At 36.6% G+C, this 26,210-nt stretch overlaps 1 protein-coding gene across 4 annotated transcripts in view; it reads right to left on the bottom strand.

Moving 5' to 3' along the window:
* The window catches only part of LOC140141894 (colorectal mutant cancer protein-like), a 532,683-nt gene that overhangs the window by 102,974 nt on the left and 403,499 nt on the right, over nt 1-26,210 (bottom strand). The window lies entirely within an intron of this gene.

A 26,210-nucleotide genomic window follows, 5' to 3' on the forward strand; every position in this document is an offset into this window, starting at 1 on the left:
AGTGAGGCAATTAAAATAGTTGAGTTCTCTCAAAATATTCTGTTTATTTGAGTTGAAATAAAGCAAATCAGTTCTTCTTGTTATCAATGGTGTGAAGAAGCGGTTACTCTCTCATATAAGATACAGATGACCAAGCTCTGTTTGTTATTGTTACACCCTGGATTGGAATCTCCATGTGTCCTCAGATGCCCCTTATTCGTTAATTATAAACAAAGATTGACAAAATGAATATTTCTATGTAGGCTTATGTCTATTGTCTAAAATGATGAGTACTGATGACAAAGACAAACATGTTTTGTTCACTTGTTGGCACCATATGAGCGATATAAATCTGCATTGTAATGCACTGCACTGCACTGTATTGCACTGCATTGTATTGCATTATGCATTATGCATTGCACTGCACTGTACATTGCATTGTATATTATTCTATAATGGTCAATCCATGAGAGAAAGTCTACTTTAAACAATATTTTAATTATTTTCAAATTAATTTGAACAAGCGCTTTAAAACGTTCTCTCAGACTACCTTGTATTTAGACGTGCCCATAACAACATTACCCGCAGTTTGCATAGTGTATTTAATGCACACTTTTACTCAGTTGATTTATAACACTATGTAGAATCCCAACAGACTACCTGAGAATTGCCATCATCAATTACTTCCTACAGATGAACCCTTCTGACATACAACGAGTTCCTGAAAAATACACTTGCTTTGCAGGAATGGCTTCGGGATTTTGTGTGAACGACCGATATCCGTGATGGATTTCTACAGACATTATAAAATGGTGAAAGCAAACATTGAAACGATGTCTGTCTGAGGATTTATCAAGAGTTTGACAAGATAGATGCATGTTTAATCAATTTGACATTTTTGAAGAAACAAACTGATACATTTGTCACTTAGGGTGATCAACATACTGTACAGAGGTCTTAGATAGGATTAGATTAATCAGTTATCTATTTATATGGTACCATGCTAGAGAACAGTATTCCTTGAATCTACAATAAGAATGAGATATTCATTCATACATGTAGGATGAACATGTAAATGGTAGCAAGGCATGTGTCTATAGACCACTTGACATCATTGTTTATCAACAAAGGTGAGGGACTGGTCTATCGATAAGCTTGAACGAACCGCTACACTGTTTAATGGCTTTCTTGTACTATATGAAATGTGGTGGACGATTTCATGCACATGCCCTGAGCAAACTACAATCTGTAAAGGGTGGAGCGACAAAAACCGTGAACATCCACGGTTGTAAGAGAGCAGCAGAGGGCGCAACACTCTACATGTATAATAATGCATATGGGGTATAGGTCCCAAATCATAGGTGTAATACCAGGTCCATGGTTTGGTGGTTTAATATCATATCCAATACCACAAAAAAATCCACATTTTCAATAGTGAAATGTCAGTATGTAGAGGTCCACTGTTATGCTGTTAAATAGGAGGCTCATAGGGTCCACGTTTGTTGATGAAAACGTGTAGGTGTGTGTGTGGATCATAGAGACATTGTATACTTATTTCACACACTTTTTCAGAACATTACCAACTTTGAAGTTGTTTTGATTTTTCTAGGTTGTTTTGATCATAATAATAATTTTAAAGAAGGAATGCAATTTGTGCGCAAATCAAATTAAGAGTCATTATGCCAAAACGTGGGCATTTTTTCAAAAATTTTCACAATTTTTTCAAACTATATGGTATTCAGAATATGTATGAGAGCGACATCTTCAGCAATCCTGAATACTTGTACAGTCCTCTCAATGTTTCTATACATGTATGATAGCCAGGTCTAGGCCCCCATTAATTTGTCACACAAGATGCATGCGGCATGACTACCTCTCGTGCAAAACAAGCACCTAGCCACTCTAATATGTATGAGATACACTATCACTTATAACTCTCACTCAGAGCATCAAAGTTCACCAACCTATATTCCGCACTGTGTACAAAACACTGACCTCATGTTTCTCAGGTATGAGTTTTAGTCCCCGAAGCAAAAGGCTAAGTTCACCACATCCACTTGACTATACAGGAGTTACTGACTCATCTCTCCAGAGATTGTAACGTGTAAAGTGCTAAGCAAGCGCTCATGAATATTTAAGGAAGTGCTTCAAAGACGGAACTCACTTCCAAGATCATGTATGAAGAAACATGAACCGTGATAGTATGCACGTGTGGAGAAAAAAATTAGGTTTGAAGTGTATTGGAATGTGGTAATAGCCCCTACTTTGATAGATTGAGAAGGTATACATTTAGGTGTTAAACGGTAGAAGAGAGATACATGTATGCATGCCATACTTGATGAGGGAGGGCATAGACCTGGCTTTATACAGTGGGTTTTAATTTTTTGTGTGATTTAACTGTTCGGATCAGTTTGCGATTTGTTTCATTTGTGGTTTTCAACAACTATACATGAAAGTGCATGGCTTGCGCCCCCCCCATCACTGTGTCCCCCAATCATGGTCAGTGCCCCCCAATATGATGACCCACGCTATGCCACTGCCATTGACATTGGTTTTTAGGAATTAAACACTTTTCTTGCACCAAGTTTCTAAACATGTTTGATTCCTAAACATCAATGTCATATTTCCTAAACACAGCCCATCAAATTCCTAAACATATGTAGCATTTAAACATGTGGTGCTAGATAGTGTTTAGAAAAGTGTTTAATTCCTAAACCCGCTTTTTGCAGTGTACACTGGGTACAAAAACTCCTTTGCTAACTTGACTTTCGGTTATTGATCTATGTAAATTGAAGAGATGTAACACAGGTATTTGTCCAAATCATGAAAATTGTTGAGTGCTTGCGTGTGGCATAGAACACTTATGAATTCAGCAAAATCCGCAAAAGTTACATCTCTGCATTGGCAACGAGACCATTTTGGTGTGACATGATCCTAATCATGATTTACCACAGATATACCAAGACCGAAACAGGAAGATTTTAAAGAAACATGAAATTAAACTGCTTAGATAATTATGGGATCAGGGATTTGTGCCATTATGAAGCAATTGGCAACTTAAAATTTAAACTTACCTGTATGGTATTAACATGGTTACCAAGAAAGGACCATCAGGAAATCAAGACATGATCAACATGAAAGATAAAAAGAAAGAAAATATTAAATGGGTTAGTGTGCAGATATCAATATTTAGATATTACACAACAAAAGCTACAAAAAAAGATGATAAATACATCCACATTTGTAAGTATAAATGACAAAAATGTGTAAGTCAAAACTGGAATCAATTGACAAAAGTAAAAATATGTGTTTAATGGATGTTTACATGCAGCTGCCCACATACAGCATCACGCCATTAAAACCACTCCTATTTCCTCCAGAATTGACATCGGCAGGTGATGAAATTGCATTTATTCAACCATTACAAAATGCTGCAAATAATTTCTAAGTGAATGTTTACTCCTTTAGAATACCACCATTTGTAATTCATCAACAAATGAACTTCTTGGACAGAATTAATCCATGATGACCACATCTGACCTTATGCAGGATGGCATCACAGAGTCATGCTCAGTCATCAATTCTTTTTCCTCACAGCCCTGTGTACAAAAGTCTCCATGTATAGTTTGAACAGAGAACCACTGGGAATTTTGAATAAAATATTTTTATACCTATTTTATACAAACCCATATGCCTACTGTACTCAAATACACAGTCATCATGAAGGCCTAGACATACGGTTGGAAAGAAATTTGCAAGATACATGAAGCACAACATCCTGCAATTTCTAATATTTCTTGCATGTTTAAGCAAAATGTCCCTCCAAATCCCAAAATGTGACTGGAAGGGGCTTTCTGGATTCCACATTTATTCCAGGCCTGCCTATAGACAGAGCAAATTATGGGAATCAATGCTAAGGACAAATGACCTGTTGAAAGCTGACAAGGAGTACATTAAAAGCCTCATTGCTTTGCGTCCTCACAAAATGGCTATTTCACAAAGTGTGACTTTGAATGTATGAATGCCTATTGAGGAATCACTTCACAGACAGTGCCATTTGGTGTTGAGTGTCTCTTTTGGTAAAACCTGCTGTACATTTATATATGGTTATTATATCATGGGCTTCTTTTTAATCTACACTCTACACAATGCAAACTGCATATAAGATCCATCTGTTCATGGAAGTTGGTATGAATAAAATAACAATGACTAAAGTTTAAAACTTTTGATCCAAATACAAAGAACTTCAAGAAGTTATTTGCACTTCGATAGATGGATTATTGTCTTAAAATTCCAAGGTAGGAATAACTTCTTTATGTTTGGAATGAAAGTTTTAAACTCATCTGGAACACAAAGTTATTCTATTCACAAAATCAAAGAATTTAAAAAGGAGACTGTGTTCTTTCACGCTCCCAAATTCACTATAGGAGTGGTTACATACATGTAGCTCCCTCAAGTAACTGGATAGCACACCTTTTGCAATGATAGTAGTGATAGTAGATGGGGTAGACATTGTGTGGTGATCATTTTGGTCATGGTTCAGAACTCAAAAGTGTGAATCAGTCAGGCTCATGGCACCCAATTGCATCCAATCCAAAATTTTACAATGGGATATAAGGGAGGCATAATACATAATATATTCAAGGGAAGGAATATGGAACTTCCTCATGATTACCAGGAGAAAGAATGAGGGCAAGGCCTCAATGTTTCATTGATGATCAATAGCCCAGGGGAAATGGTCCTACGGGATGCATGCTCCCTTGGTTACTCAAATGCCAGCATCATCTGTACCGTTGCAGTACAATATCCAGCCAATCAAGCCTTAAAGCTGCATATGAATCTACTGTAGATAGTCTCAAAGCTAGTGTCCATGAATATCTCAAGAATTATACTCCAGGAAAGACAGGAAAGATGAGCCATAGAAACAACATGATGTTGACAAGGAACAGTCATCTCTAGATCAATAACTAGGCCACTCATTCCCAGCTAGGGCTGTATACAACACCTGTGATTTGACAGCCCAAATTGGGTGACTGGGCAACCCAATTCAGCCCAATTGGGTGATTTGATAGCCCAATTGGGTGGCTGGGCAACCCAATTGGGTGATTTGATAGCTCAATAATTTTGGGTGGCTGGGCAACCCAATTGGGTGATTTGATAGCTCAATTGGGTGGCTGGGCAGCCCAGTTTGGTGATTTGATAGCTCAATTGGTTGGTTTGGCAGTGGTATGACAGCCCAATTAGGTGATTTAGCAACCGAATCAGGTGCTTTGACAGCTCAATTGGCCATTAGGCCAAGACAATCTGTAGATTTTTTGTTGTCTTTTCCAAAGAAAGCCAATAGTTGAGAGAAACACTGAGCATCTTTGAACTTTTGATCCTTGTGATAATTGGTCACTTCTTTCACATTGACACCAACTAAAATTATAAAAAAATGGGTGCTTTTTGCACCCCAATTTGGGTGGACCTTACTTATGGCAACCCTTACTCCACCTGTCTGCATGCTATGGTATGCACAATTTGTAAGACCTATGTATGACGCAGACAAATATTGGTTCTTACTTTATTGGATTCCATCACATATGCATGCGTATGTCCAGTACAATTTTGGAGCCTCATATCCCCACTTGGTAGAATTTATATGTGGACAAGTATGCCAACGAGAATAGTAAATCCTTGAGGCGTATTTAATAAAGAATACATTGTTAATTCTCAAGGCATCTGCTATTGCTGGTATCCACAACATGCTCATCTATCAGGGCTCAGTTCTATAACCCCAATACATTTGCACATTCATTGATTGACCTTTGAAAATTTGAGTACAAAAACTCATTCTCTGCAACATCAGGTCAAATTTTGCACTCTGGTTGTTTAATTGAGGTTATTGAACCTCGTATTGGGATGAGGCTATTGTGGTCCAAAGTGTATTTCTGGTATCTTACAAACCCTGAAGCACATCATGATATTTATTTATAGTATAATATTGAAGACACACATTCTACTACCGGTCATGTTCTGAAATTTTGGAAACAGAAAATCTATCAAAATATCTTAGGAAGTTCAAAAAATACATTTCATCTTCAGTAGATAGCAACTAAAAAGGAGGACTTTTTTGTCAATCTATCAGAATATCTCAGGAAGCTCAAAAATACATTTCATCTTCAGTAGATAGCAGATAAAAAGGAGGATTTGTTTGTAGCTTCAGAAGATAAATGTAGCATCAGGCCTGAAAAAATTTGTGGAGTTTAGGAAAATCATTTTCAGATTATGCTGTGTTTGGAGGGAAATATAAGGTTTGAAAAATACATGACAAATTAAAGGAATCCAGGAAATCCACATTTTTCACAGCGCTGGGTACCATTTATTTTTGTATCTTCAGTAGATACATAGCAGTTAAAGTGGATTTTTCTGTCTTCAGTAGATAAGAAGCCCAAGAAAACAACAAGATTTGTTATCTTCAGTAGATAGCACCAGAAGCTCAAAAATAGGCATATAATTATATTCAATTGATACATTTAGACATTTTTATTTTTTTCCATCTTCAGTAGATAGCAGCTTAAGAAATAAATCACCTTCATTATATAACGGCTAACCCCCCCCAAAAACACCACCCCAAAGAGCAAAATCTAGTAATACAGTATTAAAGAATGTACAATTTCTTGATCCTATCAGTTTACACAACAATATCCAGAGCTATACAAATATGCAGAATTTGCAGATAATACTATACTCAAGTGTAACCAGTTATACAAAGCTTATGACAAGCAGATTTTGATTACCGGTCTAATGACAGCGAATAGTCCAGTATGAGTCACGCATCGTGTCTTCATTAGATGGCACCATCCTCGCACACATATGTACCAGTGCACATACTACACATACACAGCATGCCATATCACATGCAATATGTCAACTTCACTCATAGATATATGGCAAATGATTTTTGTAGGGACAATTTTTCATGTTTAACATATTCAAAGATGGTCACTCTTGTTTTGGTTTGCAAACTTTAGACAAAGTGATAGTCATTACTCATTCACGTGAAATTTGTATGCAAATTCTAAACATATATACATAAGCAAAATAATCACTGTACCACCATATCCGTTTTAAAATGAATTCAATAATAGACCTTATATTTTTACGTCTTCAATCCAAATTGTGCTGTATTGTTTTTCTCCCCCCAAAATGGTTCAAAGTAGAACCTAAAATGGTTCCTCAGCTGTCCTGTATGTAGAACCTTAATGTATGATTTCCGTCAAATTTTAATTTTGTTATTCTTTATTCAAAATGTTGAAATAATATTGGTAATAACTGCCGGGAAGGGTTGCTTTCCATTTTAAGTTGAAATAACAAGGTAAAATGAATGAATCCCCACTAGTTATTTTGGCCATTTAACATGCAGTTCTATGGGAGGACATATTATCATAACTTTTAAAATTATGATAATATGTCAAACTTTGCTCTGTTGACTTACAAAGACAACTAATTTGGCTGATTCCATTTAGGTGCAAGTTGGGACATGTGTAAACATTACAAATGTGCAAAAAAATCAGGTTTGAAAACAATTATCCAATTTCATATTATAAGATCGTACATTAAGGCTTTAAGGGACAAAATCAAAACACAGCTGGCGGTTGACCGCCGGTTCTGTCCAGTTGCTATTGTTCTAAACAATGGTAACTGGACAGAACCGGGTGGAACCGGCAGTCAACCGCCAGTCGAGTTTTGATTTCATCCCTAAATGGTTTCACAAAGAATAAAAAGGGTTCTGAAAAGGCTAGAATGAACCATTTTGGACCTGCTAGAGGCCAGAACCATTTTGGGGTTCTTTCAATTTTCAAGAAGCCTTTTCTCTTGAGGGTTCTACACATGACCACCAGAAACACTTTTTTCCTAGAGTATTCTTGAATAAAGCTTTCATTCTCTTTGGCTAGTTGGTAAAAGTTTGGAATGGAAACTAAACAAAAAAGTATCACAACTTACTACTTCCCTGTTTTGCATCAAAATCTTGAGGCATATAAAAGTACTGTTTGCTCCATCCAGGCACGTCAAGTTTTGTTATGATATAAAAGCAGCAAATGGTAGTGACATATCATTGAATAGTGGCACCTACCCTGTGGTCGTTCTCAGTTTTCATGAAAAATAACTGGTATAAATTTTCTGATGGTTAAAAAGCTTCTATACTTTGTATCATAGTTAAAACTAGTACATTCGCTTAAAAAATACTGGGACATTTCCAATTCCTTCTAGCCTTCTTGTGACAATTTAATAACAAGACCAAATAAGACCACTTGATTCAATTTACCAATTTTTCTATCACATAGCGTACAAAACTGAGTCATCACTATTTGTTTTCTCACCTTCATCTTCATTCGTCTTGATCAAACTGTACTTTTTGAAACCATGAAATCAATGAAAGCAAGCAAAAGTATCTCTAAATTAACCACCTAACTGGTGCTGATTCTGTTAGCCCAATTACAGACATTGGCTGATTCACAGTATACAAATATAGTTAAAACAGTTAGGATTGATTGAAAACTGCCAACCCACTTTTATTGATCAATTTGTGTTTCAAATAGTTAACTCATTAGTTAAAGTAAATTCACTTGAATTCAAACAAAATACTTTCTTTTCCCTCATATTTGTATATTTTAGTCAAAATTGAATGTCAAAACCTTTCCCTAGTATAAGCAGGGTTTTAGTCAGGGTTGCCAAAAAATTTCAGCCTAAATTGCGGGTCAAATAATCAAAAAGTGACCCAATTTTTTTCTTAACCATGGGACAGAAAACTCCCGAAAGTTGCGGAGCCAATCTTGAAAATCCGCCTTTGTTTTTTTTTTTTTAATAAACATTTGGTTACTATGAAAAAAGTTGTGGGGAAAATGTTCAAAGGTTGCCTAATTAGGCTAGCAAACTGGCAACCCTGGTTTTAGTTAGGAAAATCATTTAATATAATTGAAGGCGCGGCATGATTGGTTGCTGACCTGCACAGTACGGCATTTTTGGTCTGTTTGACAGGATGTCATATGCAAACTAGTCTTTTTAATTCGGTCTTCAATTCTTAGTGTGGTATTGCTTCAGCAACTTTGTTGAGTATTAATTATTGTAGAAATAGAAATGAGGTCCCACACAGTGACACAGATAAAGCACTTAAAAACTATGTCATACAGTCTAATCTATTCTGATATATAGGACTAGAGGTTGCATTATTTTTGCATCGACAAGATTCAGATTCACAGTTACACACAGATGGCTCCAATTGCAATAGGAAAACAAACGGGAGTAAATTTATTATAAATCTTGAAGAAACTATTCCAAAATTACCCAATCTGAACAAAAGATTTCTTGAGACAACTCAACTTTTGTGGGCCACCCTCCAAGTTCAATAGTATTCAGGATTACAGCTCAAATTCATAATAATCTTGGATCCTAGATGTATAGCCAGGAGGGAATCTGGTATATGAACTTGATTGTTCCACAAGGTGAAGGGATGTAGCTGATATATTTAAGTTGACAAGCATCTGTAATGTGTTACAAGAAAAAGATGTAACTACACTGAAAACAAAAACTCGTATTATGTAAGCTGAACTAAGCTTTTGTTTAGTAGGACCACTAGTTTCCCCTGGTAAACTAGTTTTTAATGTCGGACTAAACGTCCATCTAGTATGCTTGGCTAGTACAGCATGCAGTGAGCGAAATTGTTAGTACGGACATACCGAACTATGCCTAATTATGGTACTTTACTAATAAGTGAAAATTAGTTGCACCGCAAAAGTTGGTCCAACTAACTTTTCTGGCTCTACGAATTGGTAGAACGAATCATGGTTGTGGACCGTACCAAGGGTTGTACTAAAGTTGAATTTACCGCCCTTTTGATCACATGACATGACTCTTATGACAAATTAAGCTAGTAGAGCTAGTCTCTACTAGCTTATAGACGACATTTCACACATGCAACTGTAGACATAGCACATCTAGCGTCTTGAGATGGACATTTTAGCCCCGATTCTAGCCCGTTAGAAATGGTCGAAGAAATGGAAAGGTATGTTTTATTGACATTTTTCCCAAGCTTGTTTTTGAATAACTTACAAACCGTTAGAATTTGAAATGAGATTGTAAATCGGAACACAAATGTCATGATCATGGACCGTGGGTTTGTGCATGCATGGTTGAGGCTGCCATGGCTGCCGAATTCGTGGAAACCTTCATCATGCCGTGTGTAGTAGAAAACAGGGCTCAAAAACCGGGGCCAAATCTGTTTTTCAAATTCTAACCATGCTAAAACGGTTTGTAAGTTATTAAAAAAATACAAGGTTGGGAAAAAAAGGTAAATAAAACGTAAGTTTCCATATCTTCCACCACTTCGACCGGGCTAAAATTGGTCTAGTTCCACATACTAGTTCAGTCAGCTGAACTAGTCGAACATTAGTACAGAATGCCCTATAAAAAAAAATAGTCGCACTTGACATCGTTTTTGATAGTAGAGCCCATTAGTAGAACACCCCAATATATTAGTAGAGTCCCTAGTAAGCTCTAGTAGGTCTCAGTTGAACTAATTTATTATATTAGTAGGTCAAGGTTGAACTAGTATTTTGATAGTTAAGTCCCTAGTGTGTCCTGACCTACTAACATATGGCCGTGTAAAATTAATATTTTGGTGCTCGTCCCCTCCCTCCTCAATTTCTGGGATTTGTCAGATTTTTTTTTTTTTTTTTTTTTTTAGATTTTTCAATTTTTTAGACTTTGGAATGATTTATGAAATCTTCATACATATAAATAAGTTTATTAGAGAACAAGCATCACTTCCAAGTCTTTTTGTGGTACTCTAGGGGTTTATCCTCAGAATCTCACATTTGAAAAAAAAAAAAAAAGGCCTCATCGCTTCCTCGAGCACTGTTGGAGAAGACCGAAAACTACTGACAATGCTAATTTTACATTGGAAAAAAAAAACAAAAAAAAAACACCTCCCTCCCTCATCAATTCATGAAAATCCTCTGGACGAGAACCAAAACATTAATTTTATACGGCCTATAGTTTAGTCCAGTCCAGCCGTATTAGTTACAGGTTAGTCGTACTTGACATTGTTTTAACTAACTTTTCCTTAGTTAGTCACCCCAATTTTCGTTTTCAGTGTACATGTAGGCATGGGCGCCAATCCCAGGGGGGGACAGGAGGATATCCACCTTTTGGCAAAATGACCAATTTTTGGTTCTTTTCAGCCACTTTTTTAACAATTTTGGCCCATTGTTCCCCCCCACATTTCAAGGCGGATTGGTGCGAATGCATGTAGGCATAATTCTGCTCCAGACTGTTCATAACCCTGTCTAGTAGGAGTCTCTTCAATCAGTACACAATTTCTTTTCTCAATTTGAAAGAATGTTGAACTTTTACAACCAATTTTATAATCTACATGCGAAATGCATTCTACAAGTGCAAAAATGCTTACTATCCAGTCTGTAGGAGTTCTTGAGATCATTTTAGCATACCCCATACACCTCCTTATTCAGTATAGGCATAAAAATCACAAAATTACCAAAATTTTTAGAATTGTAAACAATATTGTAATCTACATGACAAATGCATTTAAATAAGAACAATCATGACTAGTATTGGTTACGTGGTTCTTGAGAAGCTGTTTATTTTTGAGTACATCCCACACTGAAGCACATGTCCTACAGTAGCCTGTCACACATTATGCCATACAAAGATAGGTTAACATGGGCACAGTAAACAGCTTGACATTTTCACTGCTTATTTAAATACTCCTCTCTTATCGCTTGTCTCTTTTTTTGCCTGTTTACTTCACTCACTGAGGCTAAACTTTGATCAGTATTAAAATGGTGGGAATTCAAAACAGTTCTTCACATAAATACTACAAATGGTTGTTGTTCGGGTGGCCTATCAGTAAAAACCTCAAATTACGAAAATGTCCACTTTTTGTGGCAATTTTGCACAAACTTAATTGATTTTGCCCCCTGAAATTCATTTTTCCCAAGCAATGCCCCCCCCCCAAAAAAAATTCCTGGCGCCACCACTGGGCCTAATGTAAATCACACTGCAAACACATGCATCGTATTTTTGGTTGCAGTTGCAGCTCAAAAGTGCATACCCTAGATATCCAACAAATAAACCGTAACAGCCAGAATAAACTCTCTATGGTTCTCCGAATAATCTGGGGAAATCAAAAGCAAGTGGTTTTTCCGCAGGAAATAATAAATATTATCTACTATCTAGGTAGCTACATTTTTCATAAATAATTTAGTCTCTCACTATCTCCGCATCACAGAAATTCCACTTAACAAATCTCATGTGCATGTTATGTGCAACTACACTCCTTGCATCACTTTCACTATATAGGATCCACAACATGCTCATCTATCAGGTCACATGTTATTTAACCCCAATAGATTTATACATTCATTGCATGACCTTTGAAATCTTGAGTACAAAAACTCATACTATGCAACTTGAGGTCAAATTTTGCACTATGATTGTTTAATTGAGGTTATTAAACTATGTCATTGGGATGAGGCCATTGTGGTCCATAGTGTTCTACATTCATCTTATACATTTGCAATGTTACGCATCCTTCCTTTCTGGTACTAAACAAAGTATAGTGCTTTTAGCTAGATTTGTACAAATGAAGTGACTTTTAAACTAGCGTGACTAGTATGACTTGAACTACTTTCCTTTTAGAGTGTTTTAAAGCGAGTACATGTACCATCAGGAAACATACCTAAGTTCGGCAATTACTTGACAGGCAAAACAATTACAAGTAACGGGCAACCTAATTGATTTCTTGCTTTCGTTTCTTTGTGCACTTTGCTCATTTGCTTGCTCATTTACTAGCCTAACTTATTCATCACTTATTTCTGCGCAAAAAACAGCAGAGCAACGCTTAATAAACACTTGAACACTTAATAAACACTTGTTTGTACAGTGAATGTAGAGGGGTGTTAATTTATAAACAAAATAACACTAAAACACTTTTAAATTCCTGATCTGAATTGAAGAGTGGGCGAGGAGTAATGAACGGAGACGAAGGTATCTACAATCTTAAGTCACATGTATGATCCACTTTTGAAGACTACAAGCAAGACTAACATCGCTACCGGATACTTCCCACCAGTTATCAGCTTTTGGATCATCACAACAACACCAAGCTTTGATAAAGTCAGTTAATTACCAAACCTGATGAATTTGTTTCAAAAAATGATGTTACGTTGACGACTTCTATGCAACTACACACATCCTTGCTCCTTTAAAATAAGACAAAAAGCTTAATAGCAAATTTAAATTTTAACCATATGCAGCAAATTATTCATCTGCTTTGTTCAGAAGCCCTTTGAAATCATTGACATGTCATGCAAGGTGTTGTGTCAAACACATCTTCACATTATGATACTTATATTCATTTGGTTCTTTTGTGTAGCAGATTATCCAAACAATAAACTTCCACCAAGTCTGTCTCTCTTAGAATAAGATAACAAATAATACCTTGTACCTCCTTTCTGTTTTATGCATTATCTGTTTAATGACAATGACACTAGGATCTATAACATGCTCATCTATCAAGGCACAGGCCTTTAACCCCAATACATTTGTACATTCATTGAATGACCTTAGAAAATTTGAATTCAAAAACTCATACTCTGCAACTTGAGGTCAAATTTTGCACTATGATTGTTTAATTGAGGTTATTGAATTATGCCACTGGGATGAGGCCATTGTGGTCCATGATCAGCACAGAGACAAGATATCATTACACCTGTTCAAAACATGGAATATGCTGGTACTTGAAATCCATCCACATATCATATGGTCTCGGAGAACAAAAGCCATTAATTGAGTAATACAATGTATATAGCCCATCAAATTGAACTTGACAAATTACTTAGACAAATATTTGATTTTGACTAATGGCTTCGCCTCCTTTCATATATTGATCAAAATAATAAATTCTAAATTAACGATGCATTAGTCGTAATTACTATACATGTATCTAATAACCAGGGACAGGCGATTTGCGCGGAAAAAAATAGCAAATTGCGCGGAACTCTTTTTTCAGTGCAAATCATGTATCCCTGCCCATAGGAAAAAAAATAGCAAATTGCGCGAAAAAAAAGTTCCGCGCAAATCGCCTGTCCCTGCTAATGACTAATGAACCTGGAGACAGGATAACTATGAAACTAATTCAAAACCAGTACAAACTATGCTGGTACATTTTCAGAATAAATAGATCATATGGTCAAAAGAACAAGATCAATTTGACTGCCTGTAATTAGGTCTAATAAACTTGAACTTTACAAATCATTTGTCGAAATGTTTGTTTTTGATTTATAGGTTCTCCTCCTTTCCTATTGGATTCATTTATATTCATTATTCACACCACATTAGGTCTAATTGGTTCGTGGATGATAGGCTCCTATACTCAAACAGTTGCCAAAGATTTTGGCCTGAAAAGACCAGATGCATTCCAAAGTTGTATCTGTTTTAACCATTGGTTTCTGCAGGATAGAGAGATGACTACAACTATCATTGGGATAGCTTAATTTTATAAATCATAGTAATTCTTGAACGAATGTGAATTTGCTGCTGTAGGTAGTAGTTGGGGATGTAAGAGGGCCTAGTTTGCACTGGACGCACCCCTCTGGGATTAAATGACACTTAAGTTTTTTAAGTGCCAAGGGTGCCAAGATATCGCATTATCAGGCACCCAACTGAAATGGAGGGCTGTACGGACCCCTGGGTACGGACGCATAGCCCCCCCCCCCCTTCATCAATTCTTTGCACTGGATTTATGATAATGTACAATGTTCCATCATAGACTGTAGAGGGTTTCATTGACTTCAACCAAAAGTCAACCAACAAACAACTTTAAACTTGTCAAAAGCTCATGTAAGTGTACAAATTTAGTTGTGTGTAATATACCAATAACTTTGAACTTGATGGTATTGGTATACATGTACACAATGCACATCATGGTGCCAAATGGTAACTGCACTAAACAGGAACAAAGATCATTTCAGGATGTCATCAAAATTAAGTTATCAAATTTTACAAATAATTGGATCTTGTTTATATGAATTTCAGGTCATCAGCTGGCTGGAATCTAGACTTCTCTACCAATTATGAACACAAGGGGTTATGCGGTCATTATTTTGGTCTAGTTCATGGTCAGGGCACAGCTGCTCAGCATGCAGACTCAGACCATCTCTACTACCTCCATGCACAGACTGACCAGTATTGAATTGATAATAATGCACATCTGAATAGGGTTAAACATTTAATATGGACATTGCCAATCATATTTGGGGGAGGGCTGTTATGTGAGTCTGAAATAAACCACCAGCATACTAACTGCCAATTTAATAGGAGAAGATGAACCAGGGATGTGGGTGAACACCAACATTTCCGAAACTAGTATACCGGTACCTTATATTGTAGTTTATCACGGTTCAATTCCGAACATCAAAATGCCATCACAAAAATATGATGCTTTAAAAATGTTTCCTCATACAAACTAGCATGAGTAGTCCTCTCTCCTCAATATATTGTACATGTAGGCCTAATTGGGAAAATAATTTTTATCTACATACATTGTACATTGCGATTAATTGCTGAAATAAATTAAAACTGAACTTTTGATATAATCAAGGGAATAGAAAGCTGATCTTCTTCACAGAAAGTGGACTGACTCATTGTAGTACTTTTAGTAATTCTGGGTTGGTATTTGGGCCTTTAACCTTCTGGTGGTTACCATCTTCTAACCACCCATCAATTGACTTGGTAGTGATACACCTGCATTTTATTCACAAGTTAGTGAACCCTATCTAAAGGTTAATGCTATCACAAGATTCAATGAATGAGTTTAGACTTCAATGTCACTGTCACAGTTCACATGTCACCTTTATGCCCTAGAGGTGATGGATGGGCATGATTACTACACAGGACAAGTAGTTTTGTCAACTGTGTGTCTGTTGTATTGAGATAAAGAACAAACTCTTTTCAAAGGACTGCTCTCAAGAATTACAAGCCACAGCACTCCAGAGTATTGAGTTAGAAGGTGCAATGCAATTTTTAGATGTGAGAATGTAGGCCACATGAATGGGATGGAGTACAGGTCAGTGCCATATACATGTAGGCCCCATGAATGGGAGTACATGTACATGTATATAGCACCAGGTCAGTGGCATCTGATAGCCTCGGAGATGACCAACAACATGTAGCTTGGGCCACAGATCCTGGAAAGAAATTCCAGGATCTGTGCTTGGGCTGAAACAGCGCTCACTGCTCCCTTTGCTTGTTTATTCAGGGGGTATCCCAGTTTGCCAACAGGGCTTGTTCTATGGAATATGGAGTGCAACAGAATGGCAATCTTTCAGAAATTATCATCACAACTTTGCTCCCCTAGCCCCATTTTTTGTTCCAACAGATCAATTTGAGGTACCAGCCTAACAAAATGGAACCAACATGACATTAACTCTCTCCACATGGGTAGTGACCGCAGATGACAAGGTTCATTTTTTTAAAAATTTAAAAATTTCAGAATTGTAAATTTTCATGACAATATTTGGAATCAGCATGAAAAATGCATTAAAATGAGTACAAACAAACCTATATTGGTTCAGTGATCCTTAAGATAGAGCTGATATTTTGAAAAAAATATCTCAAAACTTGGACTTTTAACATGTATATGTTGAAGAAAAAGCAAGCATGCAGAGCATTAAGAACCAGATAGGCAATTAAAGGAAGAAATCCACTGGCTTCTTTTCTACTCTGTGGTTTCTTCCCATTCAACAGTGCAGGAATATGGTTTAATTAAACAACAAATACTCGGTTCTAATTGTGGGACTATTATCTGCCTAATTGAGCTACCTTCACCTCAAATGAACCCTCGATAACAAAAGACTATCAATTTGCTCCGTAAACAGATGGTATTGGAGTAAATTAGCTGAAAAGCTCTGAAAAAGCTAACTGCATGCAAAATGATGATCCATCTGACTCATTAGTAGCCCTATGCCTGTAACAGATTTTTACCAAAATGACTCAGTCTCACCATGTGTTTTGCCATCCATAGTATGTCTGTCAATTCATTTTCTGCGCATTAACTTGATTGCCATATTGTAGAACTCATCATTTAGGCTTATTCGTAGATGATAATTCACTAAAATCATCCTGGTAGTTTGAGAGTAAATTTGAGCATAAATCTAGTATTAGTTTTCTCTACCAACTCTAAGCTTGACACCAACAAAATGTAGGTCATTGGATAGCAATGGGGATGGGATGATGACATGACTCAAGCTACAATAATTATTATACAATATGCAAAATATGGTAGTTTGTGAAATTGTGGTAATTATTTGCAGGGCCAAACGACAGTAGCAATGTTGTTGGTGCCAGGAAAAGTAAATGTTTCATGTACATGAAACAAAATGATTATAGTACATCTTATTGTTTTAAATAAAATTCATTAGTGATCCAGCAAGAACATTTTACTTAATCTCCCTTCTATTCACCAAAATGTTTACAAAAATGGTGTAGACAAATGCACATTTCTAGAAGCGAGCATGTTTTTGTGTGTGGTGAATACATTTATATTTAGCATGGCGGTGAACAAAGTCAAACAATTATCCATTTATCAATAATTGCAACAGCACTAAACTAGAAACCAATACAATTAATACCATCATTACTGACAAGATACAATAATAAGCCAAGGCCAGCCAGGGCAGGACATCACCGCCAGCTATCAATAACAATTTGCTAATAAATTCCACACCTCCTCCTCCTCCCAGATGAATGAACAAAACCAGAATGGACACATACAGATGGGGAGGATGGATGGAGAAGATCTATCAATGCCTCCAGGCAAAAATTGATCCGTCCGTTCCTTGCAAAAACATTAGCGAGTCTGCGGTCTGCAATTCAAGTTCATTGCTTTGCATCCCCAGTTCTAAATGTTCTTGGCTTTGCATCTTGAGTGTTTTTTCTATACAAGTATAATATTGGCTATCTTAACCCCCTGAGCACTACCTGCTGATCTAACATTGCATCTGATTGGTCAATTACATGATATTTTCACTTTAATCACCAATCAGAATGGAACTTTGCAAATAATTCACCCCAATTTTTTTGCATGGTGAAATTATTCTAACAATGTTGCTGATTGGGCCAATTGATAAGAAAACTTCTTTTTGGCCAATCCGCAGGTAGTTCTTATGGGGTTAAAGGATATGCTGGAACAATTTCCTCTTCCCAGATGGGCAAACACATAGCGAATGGATACATTAATTTCCCAAGGATGGTCGGAACAAGAATTGCAAATACCTTGAAGCAAACATTGATCAGTCGGTTGCTTGCACAAATAACGGTCAGTCCATTGGTCCAGAATACAAGTTCAATGTTTCACAACTAGTTTCATAATTTATATTACATATTTGGAAATATTCTCGGTACATATCATATCTAGACTATGCCTCAGGACGGTAATCATTGTTAATTTAACATTACAACACCCATACTCTTTCGAAGCTTCTGAACTGCATAAAGCATGACAGCTCCAAAGGACAAAGGACTCCTACGGTTCATTAACCAAACTCCAAATGTATCATCAGGGCACATTTTGATCTTTTGAGGCTACCGATTGAATTCAGATATTCTCTCATAATGTGTACATAGGACTACCCTGATCATCTTCATTCATTTTATATCAAGACTTTTACAAGAAGGCATTTTGATATGTCCACCTGATACAATGTACATCCAATATGTTGATATTTTTAAGAGAAACACAATTCCTCCTGATCAATCTTAGATATGTGGTCATTATAACCTATAAATTGATGCCGTGTAAGGTTTATGACCAGTATGAGACAGAATGAAAACAGATAGATTTTAGTCCCTTGATACAAGCGATGTCACTTATCTTCCTGTCTCTAGAAAAGCTACTTATCATGTTATAGATTTAGCGGTAAATGTCAAGGTCCGACTAAAATCGGCTCATTGTAACGCAGATTAGTGTAAATGTAGCCCATCTTCTTGTTTGCGGGAGTTGGGGAGCCAAGTATGAGTGCATCCGGTATTTGCAGCCAAGTGGGGTTTCCATTGATGTATCTTTTCTATAAAAGGTTGTCAAGAAAAACTTTCATTAAATGGGCTACCATTAATACTAAAGAGCAAACGTGAAGTCTTCTTTCCTCATTTTTTTGAAAAACTATGGGGTCATTTTGGCTAAAATACAGGCTTGTATATTTTCTATTTATTTTAACAAAGTTGTATTTGATTGAATATACAATTTTACAGGAACCACAATTCCAATTTGATGGTATTTTCAGCATAATTATTTCTGATATTGTATCTGAGAAATGGGCAATAATATCAAATGGGGGAAAAATGTGACTCATTTTGTTTGATATCGCATCATATCGGTTTGTAACAATTTTACTTGTCCTTTTAAAAAAAGTGTCAATTATAAAATATGAGGTATGAAACATAACCCACCCATATGTCACAATGTACATGCAGTCACATGCGAGCTAACCTTATATTATAGATCTAACAAAGGTCTGTGGCCATCCAGCTAATATTCACAGACAAACGGATATTGAAATTCTGTCCGACGCCACAACAAAACACCGATAAATATTTGAAAAGTGATACACGTGCAGTCTTGTCCATGTTGTATCGAATGATGCAGCATGAGGCTATTAATGGGTATCTTGCTTTACATGTGTGTGTGTGTGGGGGGGGGTGTAGGGGTGTGTGGATGTGCTTTTGTAAACACCTGCAAATGAGGACACACACAGGAACTGCGGATGTCCATGGTTCCAGGACAGTGCTTCTAGATCCAAAACAGCATAAGACCCCCATTGTAACTGTTTTTGGTGGGACAGGGTTATGTGTAGGTCCACATTTGGATAATCCACATTAACCCTATAACACGCCTGAGTACTACAAAATACTACTTGATATATGCGCTGTTCGTGTGTGCATCCCATGTGGTGTGATGATGCAATCGCCCTAAGTGATATAGGTACGGTTTCGCTGGCCAGAGAAGCCCAAGACCCGTGGCAAAGTGTCACCGACCCAGTGCTTGGCATGCATTCGAGGGGTCTCAGGTTAGAATCCCACCCAAACCAAACAACTTCTTTCTTTGTTTTCTCACTTTATTCCCTCCTTCTTCCCCTTCCTGTTGCCAAAAAGCCCCTGGCGGGTTGGGCTTAAGGCATGTGTGTGTCTGCACCTCAATAGGGTGGGTTAATGTCCACGGTTGCTGGTACACATACATTGTAGGTGGATGGGTGGGCAGGTGTGGGTGTGGATGGGGTGTCTGGGTGGGAGTGCACATTAGGAACTTGAAGGTGTTTCTTGTCTTAGGGGTTTTTTTTCTTCATTTTATGCTTATATCCCAAGCAGTACATGTAGTGCATTGCGAGTCAAAATAACGCCATTTCAGTGACGAGGAACTAAGACAGTATCACATCTCAATTTTCCTTGGATTCTGGCCGATTCCGTATACAGCTATCGTTTTACATTGCGTTGGGCCTGTCCAAACTTGTGTTTGATCCGACCCCAATGACCTCTCATTTTAATCTAATTTCAAACTTTAATTCTATCATTTTTGTTAATCTCTCTTAATGTAACGGACAAGAAAATTTAGGATAAACACACCTTTGAGTTTATAAGCTACTTACTGTTTGGTATTTTATACCTTCTCTGAGGGAAGACTGGATGCCATAGCTTATTATCTCCAACCTGAAGCAACACCCTGCAGTAACAACTATTAAGTAGCCCAATTAGCAAAATTGAATGTTTTAAAGTCACCCAATCCTTCCAAATTGGGTGCTTTTCATCCCCAAATTGCAGTAACAACTATTGGCCCAATTTAGCAAAATTGAATGTTTTAAAAGCACCAAATCCTTCCAAATTGGGTGCTTTTCATCCTCAAATTGCACACAATTACCAACTTGGTAGTAGTACTGGCCCTAATGAACTGCATTGTGCTTGTGGCCCATGCCACACCGAAAGGCACCCAATAATCCAAACATCCAAGCAGGTGCTTTTCAATCCAAATGGCATGAAATCACTCACTTGGGCGGAAAAATCCAACACTTCTTTTTACTTTCTCTGCACTTTCAAAAAGCCATAAACCACTTTGAACAAACCTAAAACTGCAATTAATTATAAAAATATTTTGAGACAATTAAAATTTGTCAAACGATGCGCCAAACCAAAAAAGTACAATTGGATGCTTCAAGTAGCACCCAATTGGGTGGGAAATGCGGTCCATATGGCATACTATTATTTATCTTAACTGACAGTAAGAGTAGAACTGTCTGTGCTCTAATAAGATTGCAATATTCCAGCACTGGTTTAATCCCATTTCAACAGACAAATTAACTGCCTTTTAACAAGCCTGCCAATCAGAATTAACTGATTACTTACGCTCCGAGCATCCTTAAACTACTGTTTATTGCGCACTTCAAAATTGACCATGGCCTTCCTAGCACATATTTTACTGTGCATTGAAATGAAGAGAATACTGCAAATGCAAATGAGTCTTGTGGTAGTGGTGCACAAATTAAAAGATGCCAACAATAAATTGATCTATTTTCGATATTGACAATACAGTTTATTACTCTAGCATCCCTTTTATTGATTTGTATACCATAAATAAGATCAGGACCCAGATAATGCTAAGTAATGTGATTCCAATGCCAAAACATCTTTTGAGCACTGATAGTGATACGGATAGTGATACCACTCTAAAACAGGGAAACATAATTGAGGTATCTGATAATCAACTACTTGATTATCTCAGTATCACAATCATTGTCATTTCCATTGACATTGTGTTATCATCATCATCATCATCACCACCAACAGTATCACTACCTCCATCATTGTCATCTTCACATCATCAATATCCATCACTGATACCACCACAACCATTGACACCAATTGTCACCATCATTGCTGTTCTTGCTAATGTCGCTTACTATATATACATGTACCATGTAGCAAATTACATTGTACAATGGATTGTCTTTGTTTTCCAAATATAGATTACGGTATAATATAAATGCTACATTTGTACTCATGGATACGTACACAGTCAGGCATGTGTTAGTTCACCCCAACATAATGTAATACATGTACCAGTCATCATGGTCATGTCCAAAAGACAAGCGTATAATAGATAGCTTAAATGATGTGAAGGGATGGACACATCTATCCATCTACATTTTGTACCATGAGTCACAAGGTGCAATGCTTTCTACAGGTACATGACTATTCCAGATCAAATCCATACACCCCCTATGGAAGACACAACATTAATCTCTAATAAAGGGGGTGTAGATTTCAAATGGAGTCACCCATTCAGGTAACCCCATTTGAAATTCACACTCCCTGTGTAGAAGATTAAGGTAATGTCTTCCATAGGGGTGTATGGGTTTCAACTAGAATACCATGTGAGTAGGGATAATCCATGCATGATTATTGCAATTGATTATTTTTTCATCAAAACATTGCAATTTTGACTCATAACTGTTTTCTCACCTGCGCACAGTAGCATGTCAACATTACATCTTGCTGTTTGTCCACCTCTGGATCAAGGGACACTTAACCACTCACCACTGGTCAAGCATGACTCACTATATATATAGTGGTCAGGCCCACTGGTCAAGCAGGATGATACAGAATTATTAATAATTTTGGGTGTGATTTTGCATTTTACATGAGATTTTGTCTGCCTTGCCTGGTTTCGGGCTATTTACTTTGCTCTAGATATTTGAATAATAAATCAGGCGTACTTCGTTATCAATTTCAATTTCCATCCGATATGCAGGAATCTTTTGTTCGTTACAGCAGATGAGCTTCAATGAGCTGGTGTAATTAATTAATTACACAAAACCTGAAGGGTGATAGCAATCTTATCAAGAGCAAATTAATGATCCATTTGAGGTTTTGTCTCAAAAAGCCAAAAAAAAAGCGCAGTGATTTATAGTGCGCTACGCACAGGCACAATGCCTAGACGTTGATCCACAAGCCTCAGCACACTTTACAGTAAAGGGAGAAACATAAAAATTCCTTTAAAAAGGAATGGGGCGCCCAATGGGAGCTTTGATGTGATGTGTTGAAACAGCTTGAAATGTAACCGTTTGGAAATTGGATAAGGGAGATTTCACAAGCCATGTATTTTATGTTTCGAAAATGTGAGTACATGTATGTATACATGTTACAGAGATGCCACTCAGTTTCACTCAAAAAACCTGAAACTGGTTAGAAAAACCTGAAAAAGCAGTGTGAATGTAGGCAAAAAAGCCCCAAAATGGACTGAAAATGAATAAAAATGCAGGAATTAGGACTAAAAAAAAACACCTGAATTCATGCTAAAACCTGAAAAGTGGCATCTCTGATGTTTTATAAAATGCACCGATCCCATTATCAAAACTCCTTCACTTGGTAACTTTAAATGCACCCTGCTACACAATGTACTTGAGAAAAATTATTCCATACTTGTACATTCTCTTTTATTCCATTCCTTGCATGAATGAGGTCACATCAACACTCAGTATCCTCTCACTGCAAGGACTGACAGCATGAATGTAACATTCATGTTCAATTCCCTGCTGAGAATCACGACTGTGATGAACTTCACATTTCCACGCTTTTTATCAGGAATATTTATGTTCTGGTAAAAGAAATGTGAATTTCAATGTACCGCAATGTACATGTACCATAATACAAAATGTACTTTCCAGTTGAATAATACATCATCTGTGCTTTTGGCCCTTGAACATGTTTAACACAAAACTGCCAACAAGTTACCTAGGAGGTTTTGCTTTAAACATGTTCAGGGGCCAATAACACAGGAGGTTTTTCCTGCCCAACGTCGACATGCACAAAATTAGATTAAATATTTTTGTTGGAATTTGAATGCATCAATTTGATCTATTTGTTGTTCTGATTATTGTTTGTTTACTTCAAAAGAAGTGCTATTCAATAAAGACAAATATTTGTATGAATAAGATCAGTTATTTCAAGTGTTTAGATAATATTACCATTGACCCAATATGTGAACTATTTTGATAAACAATTGCAATGACATATGACCACGGTGAAAGGTTTTTATCTATTTTTATGACATGATGTAAACAAATGCGGAATGTCACAGAATCATATCATGCACATGTATATCAGTGTACACTGTAGGCCTATATACATGTACTCGACTCAAATGAGATGATTGTGAGAGTACAGTTCAGTAGCATATCGAAGGGGGAAGGGAAGCTTATCTCCTTGTGAGATGTCTTACCTATCTTGTCCCCCATTTTTTTGACCATTTTCAAATTTTGCCCCCCTTGAAAGCTGCCTCATCACCATCCCCCCCAATCCTGGCAACACAACTGGAGTACACGTGAGATACCTCTAGCTCTAATATTAGCTTCCTTTCAAAGCTACATCTGTATTTTCTTGCATTAAAATTTCCATTGAAAATTTTCAAAAAATGTCCTGCGTCCCCTGAAACCAGATTGGTGTCCTGAATTGGATTTATATGAAGCTACATTTGTATGCTGAATACTAACAACACAGATACAAACCTTCCTTTAACAACAGAAATCAGGCAAACATGTTTGTAGCTAAGGTACATCCCATTACCTGCATGGCTGCATTTACCAGCCATTGTTTCAGGCAAAGTGATGTGAAATACGTACAAGAATAGCTCTGTCTAGGTTTTATACAGAATATCGGCCATCATTATGCACTATTTGTAGCTCAGTTTAAACATCATAAATACAGAACATCTGGGAGGAATAATGTTACGTGATACCGATGGGATTTGTATACAACGTCTTATATTATCATGTACTATTGCAATTTCAGTCATCCATGAAACATTAAGTTATTAATAAAACATTCATGTTGCTAGGAAATACTGTAAAACCATGCTCTTAATTTCACTTGGGGTTTAATTTTGCTAATTTCGCTAGAAGCCGTAATTCGCTAAATTAAATACCCACAAATTTGACAGTTTTACAATGAATTATAAACATGAATTGCTAGATTAGCGAAATTAAATACCCACAAAAATGGTGGTCAATCATTGGCAAATAGCGAAACTAAATACTAGCGAAATTAAATAGCTTAATTAGTACTGAGAACTAATTGCAACTAAATTATTGTGTGAATAATTAATTATTTATAATAATTTGTAAAAATCAATAAGTGTGAATAACTAATGATCTAATTTACATAAATCATCTAGATTGTGAATAATTAATTGCTAAATTAGAATTTATAAAGTATGCTTTGATACTATCCATAGACATTAATTACTGATTAACTTATTCCATTCCAATAATAATTGAATAAGAAAGAAAGAACAGTTTACCAATCTCACATGTTACAATTAAACAAGACAAGAAATTATACAAATCCTGACCGGGACATATAACCCAACTTTAAAAAATGCAAGAGAATGTGCCGGAACGGGATTCGAACCCAGGACCTTCAGATTTCATGGACACTCTATCCATTTATGCTACCAGCTTTTTAAAACTTTTGAATATTCAGTCAAAAACAATTTGTTGTAACTGCGATCTTAAATTTTTAAGAGAATATTTTACTGTATCAATTACTTGTTGCAGTAGTATACATTAGTATAGATCAAATCATATCATGCTTAACATCAATTCTTTTCATAATAGATAGATTGTACACCGATAGTCTGTTGAAGATTATTTTCATAGGATAAAGCCTGGTAACTTTGGCAACTTGTTGGGTATTATTTTGTTAAAATTCTTGAGCACTAATGAACCAGAACTGATCACCCCAAACAATTTATTATTGTTAGCTTCTTTTTAGAGGGTGTGCATGTGGGCTGGGATACCTTGTATTAATTCAATTTGAAGCTTGAAAAGTTTTATTTTTACCATTCAATATTGTGGTGAAATAGTGTGGTGAATACACTGCAGTGAAATGTCAATCTTAAGCTTTAAAACAAGTTGACCAGGAGAATTAGTATTCGCCACAATTTTTATATGTCCAGACCCGTCCTTGCCTTCTTGTTGTTTTGCTGGGCGACAGTAGGTTTAAACAAATGTTGCTCGAGAAGTCTAGCCACAAATGATGAGCTTCACATTCGAGGCTTAGATCATTGCATTCGAAATCTAGTTGGATTTGTTGAAGCATGACACTGTGTAAAGAAATAAAGTTCAGAA

Source organism: Amphiura filiformis, chromosome 20, assembly GCF_039555335.1.
Source record: "Amphiura filiformis chromosome 20, Afil_fr2py, whole genome shotgun sequence".
Taxonomy (NCBI): Eukaryota; Metazoa; Echinodermata; class Ophiuroidea; order Amphilepidida; family Amphiuridae; genus Amphiura; species Amphiura filiformis.